General features: G+C 31.1%; 1 protein-coding gene across 5 annotated transcripts in view; it reads right to left on the reverse strand.

The window, feature by feature from the left end:
* Nucleotides 1–12,943, reverse strand: part of LOC139524198 (uncharacterized) — a 69,426-nt gene extending 56,483 nt beyond the window's left edge. The window contains exons 1-2 of one of the 5 annotated variants that reach the window (XM_071318838.1): nt 12,866–12,943; nt 1,078–1,163 (exon numbers count right to left, since the gene is read on the reverse strand). The gene's annotated coding sequence lies outside the window, so the exon portion shown is untranslated. Of the gene's footprint in view, nt 1–1,077; nt 1,164–12,645; nt 12,712–12,865 lie in introns of those variants that run through there. The other 4 variants (XM_071318831.1, XM_071318832.1, XM_071318840.1 and 1 more) reach the window with 4 other exon arrangements.
* Nucleotides 12,944–18,032: the final 5,089 nt, after the last annotated feature.

Below are 18,032 nucleotides of genomic sequence, written 5' to 3' on the forward strand. Positions count from 1 at the left end.
ACATGTGTTTTATACAGGGCCACAGGCATTCTATACATGGCACCATATGAAACTTCAGTAAAATCATGTATCTCATGAGGGTAAAAAATCACTTGTACAATGTACTTGGGAAATAGACATCAGACCAAAATCACTTTTTTTTCATGTTTTTTATACACAGGGCCACAGGCATTTTAGACATGGCACCACATTGAACTTTGAGTCAGATTATGTATATCATGAGGGGATTTCTTTCCTACTGAGAAGACACTTTCAAAACAATTTTGAAAATGCTTGTACCAAGTCAGGAATATGATAGTTGTTGTCCATTTGTTTGATGTGTTTTGTCATTTGATTTTGCCAATCGATTAGGGACTTTCCGTTTTGAATTTTCCTCAGAGTTCAGTTTTTTCTGATTTTACTTTTTTTTTGTATTTAAAGAGTATTGCAGATTGCAAATTACACATCATATTCTCTTATCTCTGATTTTTCTAACTAATAAATTATGAGATACATGTAACCAAATTAGCCATGTATGCATGGCTTAGGGGTGATTTAAATCATACTGAAATATTAGTACCTTCATGTCTAACCCTCAGTTATTGGGTTAGTATTTCTTTAAATTTTACTATATGATCATAAAGCAGATACTGTTTGCTTTAAATGTATACACTGATGAGGGCATAAGCCCAATTTGGTTTATCTAATTTACATCAATATATTATTGTCAATGTGGAATGATAGTTTTTAATAATTTAGGAGAGGGGTCTTGATGCGATTTGATCAGATGTTTTTGAAAAGTATGATAAATATTAAAATCAAGCTTAAGGTACCCAATTTCAATTAACAACATCTTGGTGTAAATAACAGTAATATATGGTAAAGTTATGATGATGGAAGTTTTTAATGACCTTGACTGGCTATACAGCCCTTCCATAGTCAGTAAAGTTACTGGAGTCCTGTTTCATATTAATAATTATACTGTAATTATCATCAATTTCAAATTATCACTTGGGTGCAAGTGCACAAGAACAGAAGGTGCACAGAAGGTGAACATTTGACAATTTAATATTTGACAGGAAACATTATTGAAATTACCTTTGTATTTACAAATTTCTCTAGGTAACAAAACATTTGTTTCACATATCTGTATAAATAACTTGGGATATATCAGTCATTCTCATCTGAAATGAAATTAACATAAAAAGTGAAATAAACCATTAAAATCAAGGTACTAAGTAGTCCATTTCACATCTATATGAAACATCATCACTAAAAGATGTGTAGATAAAAACAAAAGGAAATAGTCAACATATACACTGAATTAGTAATATTGATAAAATTTGTAACTTTTTTCCAATTTTTTGGTATAATGAGTGATATGAATTTCTCTGGTCTCCTTTTAACCAAGTATAGATAATATTTATATGATTTATGATACATACAATGTATGTGTGGTAATAAAAGCATGCCATTTGCTGTTCATTTTAATCCAAAAGCAAAGTTTGAAATCACCCTTCACTAAAAACAAAACTGGGGAAATCAGCCACATTCCTTTCAACTTTAAACTGTGCTTATTAATTCAGCACATTATGCTATAGGCATTTAGAGCTCAATAGTACTTGTCTATTGCTAATATATACAAAATAATTGAACTTCTAAATATCTTTGCTATATTTTGTATGTTGTTTGAATTGGTTTGTTGTGGTATTGTCATGTATGTGTGTTTCAGTCTGACAGATCTAATTCAATTCATATTTATCAATACACATGTACAGGGTATCTGGTCTATGTCTACAGGATTTTTCTACTTTATGTTATTTCAAAATTAATTAAAATATTGAAATGGTATAATAAAAAAAAAATAATGCCAAATGTGTATCTCCATTAACCTAAAAATATATACATATATTTACCAGTTATTTAATAAAACTGTGTCCAAATATATAAATATCTTTAAAATGACAAGAAATTGGTCAAATCACAGCAGATAGAAAATCATTATACACATGTAATCTTCAACATTCCAATTTTCCAGTATGAAACTAAAACAAAGTTGACCTTAATATTGACCTTGTTGAACATGTACTTGTGTGTAGGTTTTGTAGCTTCCATGTTTATATGTCCAATAAATTTCATAGATATTATTTACTTACCGGTATTCTTTCAATTCCATTTACACATACGTATACATATGCATGTATTTGAATTTTTAACATGTAATTATAGATTATTACATGGCATTTTTCATATTGCCCTGGTATCAGCCCTAGACTCCCATATCAAGCCAGAGGGCTTTAGCCCGAGGGCTTGATATGGGTCGTGGGCTGATACCAGGGACCATATGAAAAATGACATGTAATAATCTATTTATCACATATTTTTAAGCAAGAGAAAACAAATAGCTTACACCAAATTATGTTTGATATTTCATCAAAAATCATAAAGATATTTAACGAAAATAAAATAAAAAATGTATCACTGTGAGTTTAAAAAAGTTCGTATCACAGTAGGTAAACAACATTTTGTGAAAAGTTTCAGAAATGATTAACAATAAATATATTAATTCCAAGAATTGCAAATATTACACGACTTTAAAATGTTACATTACAAATGTTAAAAATGCTTAAGAAGAATCCTATATCGCTACTCATTCCAGTGTGGCGTCATATATTTTATAAATTCTTTATGACGTCAAAATTTTACGGGAACTTTTGTGATTTTCACTGTTGATTTCTACTTTTTTCTTCTACAGCAGATTCGTAACTTTCTAAATTTCTTTTCATTGTGTTCAACTTGTTTACAAATAGTCTTTGATTGACAGTTTACCGGAAGTTAAACTCGGGGGCTTGATATGGATTTCGAGGGCTGATATCGATATCGGCCCCGAGGGCTGATAACCAACCTTGACTTCCGGCTATTATTGGCCATGCAAAAACGTACATATCAGTACAAAATATGTGATAAATAAATATTATAATCAATATTTAGTGGTACATGTATTTCAAAATATGTCAGTTTTTTAAATACTTACACCTCCTGAAACCATTGCTAGTGTTTTTTATCAGCTATAGTTAGAGGAGCGGGAGGATAAGGCAACTGTGCAATGCAATGCTGCATTGTCGTCGGAGTGAGAAGTGAAAGCAAAATTTAAAATAGAAATGGGGAATGTGTAACAAAGACAACAACCCAACCAAAGAGCAGTCAAAGACCACAAATGGATCTTTAACACAGAGAGAAAATTTTACACCTGAAGGTGGGCAGCCCCAATTGGGCAGGAAGTGGAGAATGAGATCTACATGTACTTAAGGTTGATTTTCCAGGCACTTTATAACACATACTTTACTTGTATGTTTTTTCAAATCTTTGTTTTAAAGTACAAAACATAGTGTAGACCAAAACTATCATGAATAGACTGATTGCTGGTTGTTTAACATCCAGTGGCAAATATTTCATGCATGTTTAATGGAGAAGAACTTTAACATAATGACAAGATCCTGTAAATAAACTCATCATAGATACCAGGAATCTGGATTATATTTCTAATTTACATCAGACGCGCGTTTTGTCTACAAAAGACTCATCAGTGACGCTCTAATACAAAAGGTTAAAAGGGCCAAGTAAAGTACGAAGTTGAAGAGCATGGAGGACCAAAATTTATAGAACAAGAAAGTGTCCATAGTACACGGATGCCCCACTCACACTATCACTTTACATGTTCAGTGGACCATGAAATTGGGGTCAATACTTTAACTTGGCGTTAAAATTAGTAAAATCATATCATAGGGAACATGTGGTTTAAGTTTCAAGTTGATTGGACTTCAACTTCACCAAAAACTACCTTGACCAAAAACTTTAACCTGAAGTGGGATGAACGGATGCACGGACGAACACACAAACGAACGGAGACACAGACCAGAAAACATAATGCCCCTGTACAATCGTAGGTGGGGCATAAAAATTTGCCAAATACAGCTTAGATAAGTATTTTAAAAATTCAAATATTTGTAAACAGTTAATTTATAAATATGACCATCAATGATAATTCATGTCGACACGGAAGTGCTGACTACTGGGCTAAAAGATACTGCCACTGGAAAATGAGAGTATATTGGAGAGGCCTGCAGAAAAGGAAATATGTCTTGAAACCCCTCAAAGAGATTTTGCAAGAGTTCTTAAGGTGCAAAGAGTGTGGCACTCTTTGGTCTTTAAACAAGACTTTAGATTTAATATCCTCATTCTAACCAGACGTGGCTGCATACTAGTACATCCCACACAGTCAAACGATTGCCCAATTGGGCAAGAATATAAAATCTCAATATGCTAAATTCATTTCTTCTATTAAACCCCACAAGTGCTTGTGAAACTCCTCGCTCATGTATATTGATTATACTATTTTGGAAAAAATAATAATTTTGAGATATAATTACTTATCCAATTCAAAATAACACTTTGTTGTCAAAATTTACATGTAAGAAATAATAATTTTGAGATATATTTACTTATCCAATTCAAAATAACACTTTGTTGTCAAAATTTACATGTATGTGTATAAAATTATTTTTTGTGCCATTATTTTATTAACAAGTGAATAAAAATTCATCGGTAAACACATTTTTTAAATCAAAAACATATTAAAAAATTTAAATGTGACTTTTCATAACAATTTTAAATTAGTTGAAAGTTCATTCCCCTGTTGCATACTGAAGATAAATTTCTACATTCTGATTAAAATGTGTCTTGAAACATCTGATTGATTATGCTATACATCATGTACAAGTACATATAAAATAGTATGTGATGTGCTTTCCAATGAGACAAGTCTCCCTCAGAGACCAAACATGACATAGAAGTTAACAACTTCAGGTCGCTTTACAGCCTTGGACAATTACATTGTAGCAAATCCCATACAATATAGTCAGCTATAAATGTAAAACAATTAACACAAAAAAACTTAACTGCCTAGTTTATGTATAAAACAATAAACAGAAAATCATTTCAGGGCTATTGGCTATATCAATTGTGGTCAGATTTTATTGTTGCAGGAAGACAAGGTGCTGAAGAACCAACAACTTTCGTTAAAAAATCTAACAACCCTATTGCTATTCATGAGACGTTTTAGAATTAAAAATTTCAAAAATAACCTTGATTTTTTCAGTCAGAGTTGAATTCATTTTCATTACTAAAATGTTTGATCTTTATTCTCTTTTGTTTCAAAAACAATTCAAATGTTTTATACTACAGTACTAGTGTATTATGCAATCTATAGCTAAGACTAACAGATAGATCACATATGATCTAAGATAGGTAATGTACTTAATAATCAGTTTAAATATCTTTTATTTCATTGTTTGGTATCGATAATTAAGTTATAAAAAGATAAAATATATTTTTAACCAGAAAGGATGCAACAGACAATTTAATTGAAGATGTAAATAAATCTTTTGAAAGTACTTCAAAGATTAAATTCTTAACAATGTTTAAAATTAACCAAATTAAAAAGTAAATGTTTACCTTCTTTAATATGATAGAGGAGTGCAATGTTTCTTTGAATTGAATTAACAGATTAAAGATATAATTTTTGTACATGTTTCTTGCTATCTTCTCATGACCAATATATCCTTAGAAGTATTAAATTATAAATCTGTCAAATAAAGCAAATACAAAAAATTCAAAAAATGGATGTGTTAAAAATCTTAAGGCTTAAGACTTGAGAAAAGATGGTTTCTTGCTTAAAAGAAAACAAATACAAAACCTGTCAAAAAGACTAACACTTAACAGATGTACATGTAATTCATATAGATGGCTCAGTAAACATCGCATGCATGTACATGCTGTACAATGTAAGCTAAATTTACTGAAATTACTATTATTTTCAAAAAATAACTGTTTAAACATGTAAAAAGTATCCAAGTTTTCCTGGCGTTCTTTTCTTTTCCCCAACGTGATGGTTGAAGATAAATTGAAATATAAACAAACTAACCTGACCATACCACTTAATAAAGAAGGACATTTAAAACGTTTCTATCATTTTGATAAATTCTTTACACTAGCATGACTAGTATCTCAAATAAACATGTAATACCCTGTAGGGAAAACTAATTGTACAATCAGATGGAGATTTACAAATAAGAGTTATAATTTATTACACAAACTGCATTTCACCTGAATAAATCAACATTTAAGAGACTTATAAAATTAAAGCTTAACACATTTAAATATGTCCTTGTCCTCTTGATAAAGCCCTCAGCAAAAGTTTACAATAATATTTTGATATAAATTGGATCTGTATCAATGCAGTTCTTACTAACAAACTTAGTATACACATTGTATATATTATATACATATGCTTCTCCATCATAGTATAATCTATCTTTATCAGAATGAAGAATCTACTATGATATATATCAGATCTATTTACAGTTACCACCCCTGTTCTGAGGATCATACATGTATGTAGATTTGGCCTGATTATCATGATTATGGCTGATTGCATTGGGTGTGGTTCAGACAGCTACGTTGTCTATCTATGGAAGGCTTATCCTTACAAGATTATGCAACTGATTTCAACTAGAACCAAGTACTTTGTAGAAAATTTCAACTAATCAAGTTCTAAATTTGCATCCAAATAGAAATGTTTTTTGAAGGTATATGTTACTGTTTAACGAACAAATGTACCTCAAGGCTCAATTTCACAACATCATGACGTATTTGTATGCATTACAACAAATGACAATTATTAGAAAAAAATTATGACATTTATGCATTGTTGTCTGATGGTTTTTTTAGAGATTTTTTTTTTACCAAACATGTTGTTTTAAAGAAAGATGTTTTAAAACTAACCACAAAATAAATTTGCTTTCTACAAAAGCCATGTGAATACCGGTAACTTCCAACAAACTTGGATGGACATCTGACATTTCACCATTTGTTTACATGTACATTTATACAAACACTTCTGGACTTATCTACAAGATGCACATGTTTAAACCAGGTTAATTCAAACAAACCTTAGGATGTTTAGACAGATTGACCTTTAAAACATGTTGATTCAGAAACATGAAAGACCGTAGTTGATGTTATAAAAGATTTATAGCTTTTAAAAAACTAAAAGTGAAGTTACATGTAGTTACAAAATTCATCTTTTTCGATACAAATATATATGTTAGTGTTCTACTGGGAAATTTAAAATAGCATCCAAATATAAAGAAAACTTACAAATGATATCTTATAAATTATTGTTGAAATTTATCATGTCAAGGGAAACCAAATATACTTTAACAGCACTAGAAAAAAACAATTGTATTTACATACATGTTATTGTTTTCACATCTGTATGGTTCAAACTTCAGTGAAAAAGGAAAAAAGAAAATGATATCCATAAATTCATTTCATCATCCTTTGTGAATTCAGAATCAGTAATTAGGCAAAAACAGTAAATCACATATTAATAGCATTTATATGTTTAAAATTTAATGGGGCATCTTAACAATTGCAAATAGCCCAAAAAAATAAAATTCATGGCAGGATCAAAGGATGTGTTTTCTGCTGGTTTTCTGCAAAATCATTTTAGAAGATAGTAAATAAGTAAGCCTTCACACGTCTAAGTTGAACTTTGTTACATGTAACTTTCTGGTCATTTTGTCTTGCGTCATGTAGGGGGACAGTTAACATGGTTAACAGTGTCATTGGGGAAACTTATCATATTGACAATGTTTTAATCTATATAGTTATCTGTACTTGTAAAATGACAATCATTACTATTGTTTTATAATCTTTATAACAATTATTATGCTGAGTTGGAATAAAATAACATGAACAATTTCCTTCATTCAATGTTAGAGCACCTATAGCCTTAATAAGTTGAATTTTTAATATGAATTTCTTGAGAAGTTAGTTAAAACAACATTAGATCAAATCTCATTGAATCTTTAACTGGACTCTCGATTGTACAAATAATAAAAGTTTCCATGTATCAATATCAAGACTTTGTTCTTGTATAATTTAACAGCACTGTCATGATTGTACAGTATTCATATTCAAAGTTTTACATGTACCAATATATTTATAGACATTGTTTTTGCATCAGGATTTCAAGAAAACACCCAAAATGTTTTATCTTTATCTTTAGAAGTACATGTAAAGTTTTTTTTTTGTCTAGGAATAAGTGGCAGTTTACATTAATCATTTTAAACTCCCAAAATTTTGATCTTATCTGCATGTACATGTAATCAAAATGTTCTTTACTTACTGTTACAAATGTAGCAAATGGTTTATAATTATTTGTCGATTTTTTTAAATTCACATAATTTTTGTATGAATATAAGCTTATTCTGTACATTTAACATGTTTAAAATCAGAAGATCAAAACAATTGGTAAAAGTCTATTTCCAGTGCTAACATTTTTTTCACTAATGATGATGCAAATATTTTTGTTTTACAAAACAAATTCAAGTGAATTATTTTTTGTATTTCCTTGAAAGTTCATTAGGTCCACAAACCAATTTAATTGTTTTCCTGTTAACAAACATTTTCATATTCACCAACATTCTGAATTGCAAAATGTGACATTATTGGTAAATACTAACATTTCTTGGAATATAAACATGTACAGTGTACAATGTACAAAATGTAGGCTACCAATATGAACAGAAATGCCTGAACAATAATTGCAATTATTTCTGTAAGAAAATGGATTTTTCCTAGATAAAAGTGTTTAAAACAAAAAATTTTTACAAAAATAAACTGCAAAAAATAATTGATAATTTTTCGCCATGAAATTTAATGAAAAATATTAAAAAAGAAAAAATGAAAAGTGTGAATATTTACTAAGGCCAGGATTTTTTAATTTGGTGGTTTACGGATCCACCGACCTGATTTTGCCAATTTCCAGAATAAAAATTAAATTGACTTTTCATGCTTTTTTATTCCCACCGACCTTAACAAATGCATTATCCCTGAAAAATAATTAAAATATTTTATTTTTTATGAAATGAAATGCATTAATCACTAACAGAATTGATAATACTTTCTGTTGTGAAAAAATACAACTTCCAGTTTACGTTTCTAAAAATAGACAAATCAATTATAACTGACCTTGAAATGTCGTTTGCACAAATAATTTTGCGGAACGAAACCTGTGTTTAAAACCAATTACAAAATGTACAGAACAAGTTCGTTTCTCTTATTTGTCATCAGTCCGTAAGATGCATCATTTCATAGAAATAGACTTGTCCAATGTGGACAGGTGAAAGTTCAAAACATCAAGTTAAAGTACTGAATATTAACAAATCATTTGAAATTTTCCTGTTTCATAGATAATAAAAAAAAAAATCGTCCATTTTGATAAAAAAAAAAAGGGGAATGCATGACAACAGATTAATCCGATATTCTTGTTTTTCCAGTGGACATGTCAATTACCCTTTTGACATGTGTGTTGAAACTTATTTTCGTACGACGTTTTTACAATTTTTTCTTTATCAGTTTTCGTGCTTGAAGATCATTATTCACCAAGTTTTCTGGAATTGATTAAGAGCTACGCGAATCTAATTTTCTTGTTTGTGAAATGATGATTTAATTATTTCGTCTTTGTCTGTGCACCCCCTCGCCCTTTTTTACGGGAAATTATTAGACAATGTCGTGCGATGTTTATGACAGCTAATTATAAGCAATAATGTTTCAACTAAAATTTAAGAGATGATGACCAAAAAGTATACCAAACACATTATAAGAAAGGTGAAATATATATTTATTTTGCTTAATCTCTCGAGATTTTTCTGTCTTGAAAGATTTTTTTTTGATTTTTTTCCCGACCGACCAACCCGACTTTTTCATGGAGAAAATCTGTAAACCAACAAATTAAAAAAACGTGGCCTAAAGAGCTTTGTAGCATAGAAACAGTTCTGCAGCATTTCATCAGTGAAATTCCTTCTACAGTAATTTATAAAAAGACATTATTTTTTACGGATTTGAACAGAAATGGAGATGCCATTGAACTGTATTTACTTTAGGTTTTATATCTTAATTTGTTGACTAATATACATTTTTTTTATTTTGCAAATCACATTGATTTATTTGAAAAGTTTCACTGGACCATGAACTCTTAAACATACTGTTTTTTTTTTTAAATATCAAACATTGAGCAGGAAAGACAGACAAAATTTGACTTTCTGATCTTCCAGTCTAAACTGTGAGATTTCAACATCATCAATCAAGATTTTAATGATGATATTAAATCAACGATTCATTTACTTAACCCAGTAAATCTGGTTAACACCAAACAAATATGCAGTGCTCTAGCTAGAATTCAAAAGGGGCAGGGTGCCAGGGGAGGGCAGGGCACTTTTTTATGATAGGAGAAGGCACTGCTCATTTTTTTTGTCTACGTCCCTGCGTGTATCACGAGTTCACATATTTTTTTACTGTATACATTGTTAATAACGATGCATTTATAAAGTTGTTGTTTTGATTATTTATTCTATAAAATTTGCATAAGAAAAGTCATTCATACTATATCATGTTCATAATACATGGCAATACACATTCATACTATTAACCAAAAGAGGCAAAATAAACTTACTATTCTCCCCCACCCCCTCTGCTTCCAAAAGAAAGAACATAAACTAAACATATCATAGTTTACCATACATGTACATGACAGAGTAGTTGTATTTCAAAATGTCATCTAGAGCTTGGCCCTCAAAACCTGTTTTCATTGTTCATGCATACCTGCCAACTGTCACTATTTGCGGGGGATTTCCCCCATGGAGGCTCCCAAATTGAAATTTTGAAAGAGCATTTTTGTCCACAATTTAAACAAAACAATTAATTTTACAATGATTTTAGGCTTATAAAAGTATGAAGAAGCCAAAAAACAACATTACAATGAATTTGAAGGCCCCTTTGAAGGTTTTTTAGGATCATGACAGCCATCTTGTACGCAAAACCCCCATGGCCATTTTGAAAAGTTGGCAGGTATGTTCATGTATAAGAATATATTATTTAGTATAGCTTCATCAAGTTGATTTGTGATGAGATTATTACTGCACACTTCCATTTTAGTAACATGACAGGTTGGACATCATTTAAACAAATTGATAGTTCATATTTCTTTATTGAGAATGTATAAAACATGGATTGCCAAAAGTATGATGATCAAAAATAAATTGCAATATATTTTTTTTTGTATGTTCAAAGACAGTTAATATCCATAAGGTAGCATTCTTATATAATTTTGTATTCAATTGGTTATTTTTTCCTTTTTTTAGTGCTAGATAATATTTTAGGAGCACAATTTTGTAATAAGCATTTTCAGGGGAAATAACTCCAAAATTAATTTCCATGTTTACGTCTGCTTGTCGCTCACAAGTTGAGATGTACGATGTTTCTGTGTCAGAAGGCATAGTTTTATTTTGATTACTTCAATTCAATTCTAAATTCATAAAAGTCTTCATTTGAACACACTTTCATTGTGACTTAAAGATCGAAAGAAAATGCCGACATATTCATCATATTTATGACAAAACGGTACATTGTCTTAATTAAATTACCTAGTAATTAACACCTTTGAAGTCTTATCCACAATAATTGATTGTAATGACATGATAAACCTCATTACCTGGGGGCAATCACCAGGTGTCATATTTGTAATTCAACTTCTGATAAGAAATCGATGAAACAAAGGCAATTTTACCAAAACGGCACAAGGGTTTTTTGGAAAACGGCGTCAGGGCAGAAGGGCGCGACTGAGGGCACACAGGGCGCGGCTGAAGGCACCCAGGGCGCGGCGCCCTTCTATTTTGGGCTAACGAGACCACTGATATGTAATTATTTAAGTCAAGCTTTTAACTTCATATAAATAAAAATCTAATGTCAGTTGGTCTACCATAAGTATAATGTGATATTATTTATATAATTAGTACTTAAAATGTTTTCTTTATGTTGTATTTGCATAAATTGTCATGTTTAATGTGTTTGTATCTTGGAATACGCATTGTATCATATGTGCTTTGTCCAATAAAATATTTGATTTGATTTGTAATCATGGAAATGCTGAGGATTTTGTTACATTTTTAAAATGTATTGAAGTTCTTATCAAAAAACAAAAAAAACATATATATAATCAGAATTCTACCAAATTTTGCCTCAATTCATAAAACTTGTTTTTTTTTGGGGGGGGGGGACAGTAAGGTATGAGTCTTCGGATTAGATTGCTGTACTTCCCAGTTAATTTTTTACTGAATATTGTTTACTTAAAACCTATTTAAATCCCTGGTACTGTCTGTCAAAACTACTCAAAACAATTTAACTGTACATGCATGCATATGTTACTACTAATCTCATTGCACTTTTGTTACAATTATAAATGTTTATACTATGTTATATACTTTTGCTTGTGTCATGTCTGTACATAAATATTCTTGAGGCTACAGTTTAAGTATTTTAAGATTTTAATAATTGTTTTTTTTTTATTTCACTATAAGTGCAAATTGCTCTTAATATGAATGAATATTAAGACAGTATTTAATATAAAATGCCTCATCATGTAATGCCTAATGGTCAAACATATTGGCTGTTCCAAATCAAAATGACAAAAAACAATACAGTTCACAATATGAATAAATAATTGCTGCCCTTAACTTGATATTTGGTTTTCTTTTCACATACATTTGTACAACAAATAATTGGTCCTGCATTATGCAGCATAATTTTGGACATGACATTCATATTTTTATTTTTCCTTGGTTGGAATTGTTCCATATTTTCTTGGAATCACGCATAATTGTTGCACCTGTTGTAATGCTATCAACATTTGGTTCCATTTACGACCATATTCATTATTTCATATAAATAACCGACTGACAACTATTGCTCTATTCAAACTTACCCATATCTTCAGTTTACATCGGTGGTCAACAAAAAGTGAAATTGAACCGGAAGTGATCTTGTTGGCGCCATCGTTGTCACAAATTATGAGGACATAACTCCAATTTTCCCGCAGTTTTTTGTTTACCAAGGATTTGTATATTTTAAAGAAGGTTCTAAAAATCTTAGTTACTATACAAATCCTTGATCAAACTAGAAAATTTTGGTTTAACAATTGCAATGAAATTAGGCTGGAGAGTTACCAACATTTTTTTTATTTTCTCCTTACATAAATAAGATCATACTGCATTACATTAAGAGAATGCCGAATAAGATATATGAAAAAGAGGTTGAAAATACGATAAGGAGGTTAATTCAAAGCTCAAACTTTATGATCTTTATGTGACTAAAAGGCAGTGTAACAGGAGGGTATTTACGTTTTGTATTTTCTGTGTCATTGTCGACATATTATGTTGGTACAGTCACTCCACATTTTGAAATTTTGGTGTGCAAATATTTTACACTGACTGAGTCCTACCCACCGACAGAGACATATATACACATATGTCTCTGCCACCGACTATATACCTTTTCCATAAAATTCGCCTCGATTGAGACTTTATAAATACTGCACATATTCCATCTTTATAATATAGCCTGTGACAGGCTTTGTTACGATACAAAATGCTCATTAATTCATACACTTTTCTAAACTCTTGACCAATTGACTCCCAGTAGTATCGGACATTTGAGCGAGACTCGGAAAAAAAATCGACAGTTTTGGGGTCAAAAGTTTGAAAAAAAAAGTTAAATTAGTATTGTTCATCTTAGCGACATAAATTGTTTCATAGAGTTTTCGCTAAAATAGGTTATAACTGAAAAAATCAGATGAACTGTTAACTTTTGCACTAAAACGGGTTATAAATTACAGCTTTTGTCCAAAGATCCATAATTTTTTAAAAACCCTAAGAAATTACTACGAAAACTGATAAATAGGTCGGATCTGCTATTCTATTGATTTGCAGTTATAAACCTTAATTTTGGATAAGTTAACACCATTCCTGAAAAGAAGCATCTGATTCTTGTTGTTCTCGTATTTAAATGAAAGTTGATATAAAGGTTTAACTATATAATTATTATTATAATTATAATTTTAATTGATTCCCTGTGTCAAGGAACGAAACTTGGTATTTTAAAACTTTTAAATTATCCTGAATTATTTTTAAGTATACACATTTTTGAAAATTTAAATCCTATTAAATGTTTTGCTATAATTGTATATAAGTGTTAATTATTTGTTTCTGTGGCCCCACCAAAAAAATACGTGAAAAGGGAGGGGGATGCTTATATTTATTTTTTGTTTCATATTAAGTTTAACAAAATAATTGGTAAAAACTAATCTTTGAGAGTGTTTTTCTAAATTTTTAATATAAAGAAATTCACTTATTACTACCACTGGGTCGATGCCTCTGCTGGTGGACTATTAGTCCCCGAGGGTATCACCAGCCCAGTAGCCAGTACTTCGGTACTGGCATGAAAATACGGATTTTTTGTGTTATTAAAATTTGCTGTTACAAAATATTAGAAATTATTATAAATTAAGGAATGTATCTCCCTCATGCAAAGCTCTGATTCCTTTCACGAATTTGGCTATACTTTTTGGACCTTTTGGATTATAGCTCTTCATCTTTTATATAAGCTTTGGATTTCAAATATTTTGGCCACGAGCATCACTGAAGAGACATGTATTGTCGAAATGCGCATCTGGTGCAACAAACTTGGTACCGTTGATTTTATCACTTAAAGAGGCTTTTCAACTTAAATAAAATTGTTGGTATGCATGTTTATATTTTTGGCTGGAATACATAATCATCTGTGGCAGGGGTTTAAAGCTTCGTCTTCCGACCAAGTTCGAATCCTCTTGAGACTTACTAGATGTTATGTGGTGTTTGTCGTTGATAGAATATGTTCGTTGTTGTTCTGCGGTTTGCATGTTGTGTCGAATATTATATTGTTTGTTTGTGCGTTTCTCTGCGGAAGGTTTGGAATGACATTAAACCAGGTTCAACCCACCTGTTTTTTCTTAACATTTCCAGTACTAAGTCAGGAATTTGGCAGTGGTTATCAAACAGTTCTTTTCTATGTGTGGTGGCGTCTACTTTTGTTGCACTTCGGTGTTCTTGTTGTTCCTTTGTCTCCTTATAGTTGATGTGTTTCCTTCGAATATGGTTGTAACCCGGATTTGTTTACTCTCAATCAATTTATGACTTTTGAACACGGTATACTACTGTTGCCTTTATTTACGGATGTATTTCGTATTGACCATTGGATAATATATTAACTTGATTGGCAGAAAGAACACCAAAGATCGAGCTGTTAGGTCAATAATCCCACATCGACTACACAAAAACAAGTGATTCGGACATCTTGATTATAAGAAAAATTAAGAACTTTGAATGTTGCTGCAGCAGAATCACCAACGAAAATGCACGCGTTGTCAAGATAAGTATTCCTCTAATCGTAATTCAAGAATCAGAACACAAGAATGAAGTAAACGGAGAAAAAAATGCACACACCTTATCAATTTTGAGCTACTGGACAAATAAAAGACAGGACATGTAGTGTATTAGTGTATTATTCAAAAACTCAAAGTTTATTTAACATATCGAAATATTCAAAGTATCGACAAACAGGAAGGAAGTGTTTGACAGATTTGAAAAATGCTCACACTTTCCAACTCTCCACTGTTAACCAAGTATGAAGTCATTCTGTTTATATATATATAGTTCAGTTATTTCTAAGATAAATATGTAGAAAACATCCCTTCATTAATTTTAAAGACGCCTTCATGAGTTGTTTGACCGTTATGGATATTTCTTTCATAGATGATTGCAATCCCGACTACTTTTCCCTGAGTGTGATTTATCGAATTAGACCTATCACCAGATTCGTACTTACATCAGAAACACGTGGAGCCGGATCTGCTTACTGTTCCTGAGATCACCCCTAGTTTTTTTTTGCGGGGATCGCGTTTCGCAGTCTTTAGTTTTCTATGATGGTTTTAGTGTACTATTATTTGTCTGTTTGTCTTTTTCATTTTTAACCATGACATTGTCAGTGCATGTGATTTCGCATAATCAAGATTTTCTGATCTTCAACATATTGTTTCGTTGTGATGAGTGTGTGTTTTTAACAAACAATCGGCATTCCCATGTGAACCAACTGTGCTCTTCTTCTTGCATACTTGTTTCTTTATTCACACGAGGCTGACTTCATACAGGAGCATGTTAGAAAAGAAGAAAGAAAAGAAGATATCAGGCATCATCTTTCCGCTGTACAGATTTAGTCTTCTCACTAAATGATTCAAAGTTTGATGACTATGTTGAACGCATCTATATCATCAAACTTGACATAAAAGAAACAACAGACACAGTTTTGTCTGCCTCATACCTTGACTAAAATCTAAAAATTGACAATGAGAGTCAGTTAAAAACAAACTTTGTAACAAAAGAGAGGATTTCAGCTTACCAAATGAAAACTTTTCATTTCTATATTGCAGCATTCCAGCAGCGCCTGCATTTAGAGTATTCATCTCCTAGTTGCATGTTACGATAATTTAGGGCTTGTATTTTCTATCGAGATTTACGTGGGTTGCTGCTCATATCAAAATTGTAAAAGAGTTTCAAGCGGTGACGTTGAAATCATCCCTTTTTCTGATATCACCCCAAGTGTTTTGGTGGGTTTCGTGGATGTTTCGCAGTCTTTAGTTTTCTATGTTGTGTTTTGTGTACTGTTGTTTGTCTATTGGTCTCTTTTTTGCCATGGTGTTGTTAGACTTATGCGTTCAAATTTCCCTTTGGTATCTTCCCGTCTTTTATACGATAATCTTTTTTAAATTACGGAAATATTTTACTAAAATTGAATGTTAAGAGTTGAATTCAGTTTGGAGGAGAAAAGAGAAAGCGAATAGACAATCGTTGGGTGATTCTTTAAAAACATGCATCGACCAGGTTGATTATTGTATATTTTTACATTTCGAAAGAGACTTTATTCAGAATCATTCTACTAAAACAATTCCAATACTAAGGTAAATCAAATTCTCTTTGGAATCATTATGTATTAGAACTGGCTTACTAAGTTATCAACTATGCTGCTTTGTTTAATGAAAGTATCGTCCTGAGATTGTATGTTCTTGTACTAAATAACTACTGCTACCTAAGATTGAACTGTCAACGAACCTGTTTCAACAATGACTTAACGGAAATCTGCTAATGAACACCACACGTAACGTATTAGCTGTATAAATTACACAAGATAACATACAAATTTCATTTTATATCGGATTCCAATACACCAGTGCTACAAGTATATTTTTTTCTGAGAAGTGTACCATCAACAATTAATGAACTTGTTGTCAATATTGGGAAGAAACTTATGTTGACAGCAGTATCAAAATATTTCTGAATGTTCTTTCGATTCAGTTTGACTTTCATTGGAAGTTGTGATTTCTCAACTCTATACTATATTACCACATCTTGATCTGATCTATTAGATATATTTCTTTCAATAGAAGTTCTAGTAATCATATCTGTTTTAACATTTTATCATTTAAATTGAAAAAAAATAATTAATACAACAATCATTTAACATGCAATAACATTAAAGGCTCCTATTTTACAGTATCCGATACACATTTTAACACTTAATGTTTCTTAAGTGATGCTCAGGCTCAGGCGCGGATCCAGAGGGGGGGTTCCGGGGGTTGGAACCCCCCTTTTTTTTGGCCGATCAATGCATTTGAATGGGAGCATATAGCTGGAACCCCCCCTTTACTCTAGGTTGGGAACTCCCCCTTTTTAAAATGGCTGGATCCGCCCCTGAGGCTAGTAATAAGTAAAGCAATTAGTTATTACCTCATCATATTAATGGGGGTTTGAGGGGAAATCATATCATGACGTGATAGGTATTTTAATGGGGACTAAATTTTCCCTCCATATAGTAGCTTGTTCCCCAGGTTCATAGAAACAATATTTGCAAATGTTTAGACGATCATTGATTTCTCTGTAAACGATCTTGATTTTTGTAAATGTTCATTTGAAGTTTATTAACCTGCATATCTTAATATATTTTTTAACAAACTTGTCCCACAATCCCTAGTGGAATCTAGTTTTAAAATGCTTCTGATGAAC

Source organism: Mytilus edulis, chromosome 5, assembly GCF_963676685.1.
Source record: "Mytilus edulis chromosome 5, xbMytEdul2.2, whole genome shotgun sequence".
NCBI lineage: Eukaryota > Metazoa > Mollusca > Bivalvia > Mytilida > Mytilidae > Mytilus > Mytilus edulis.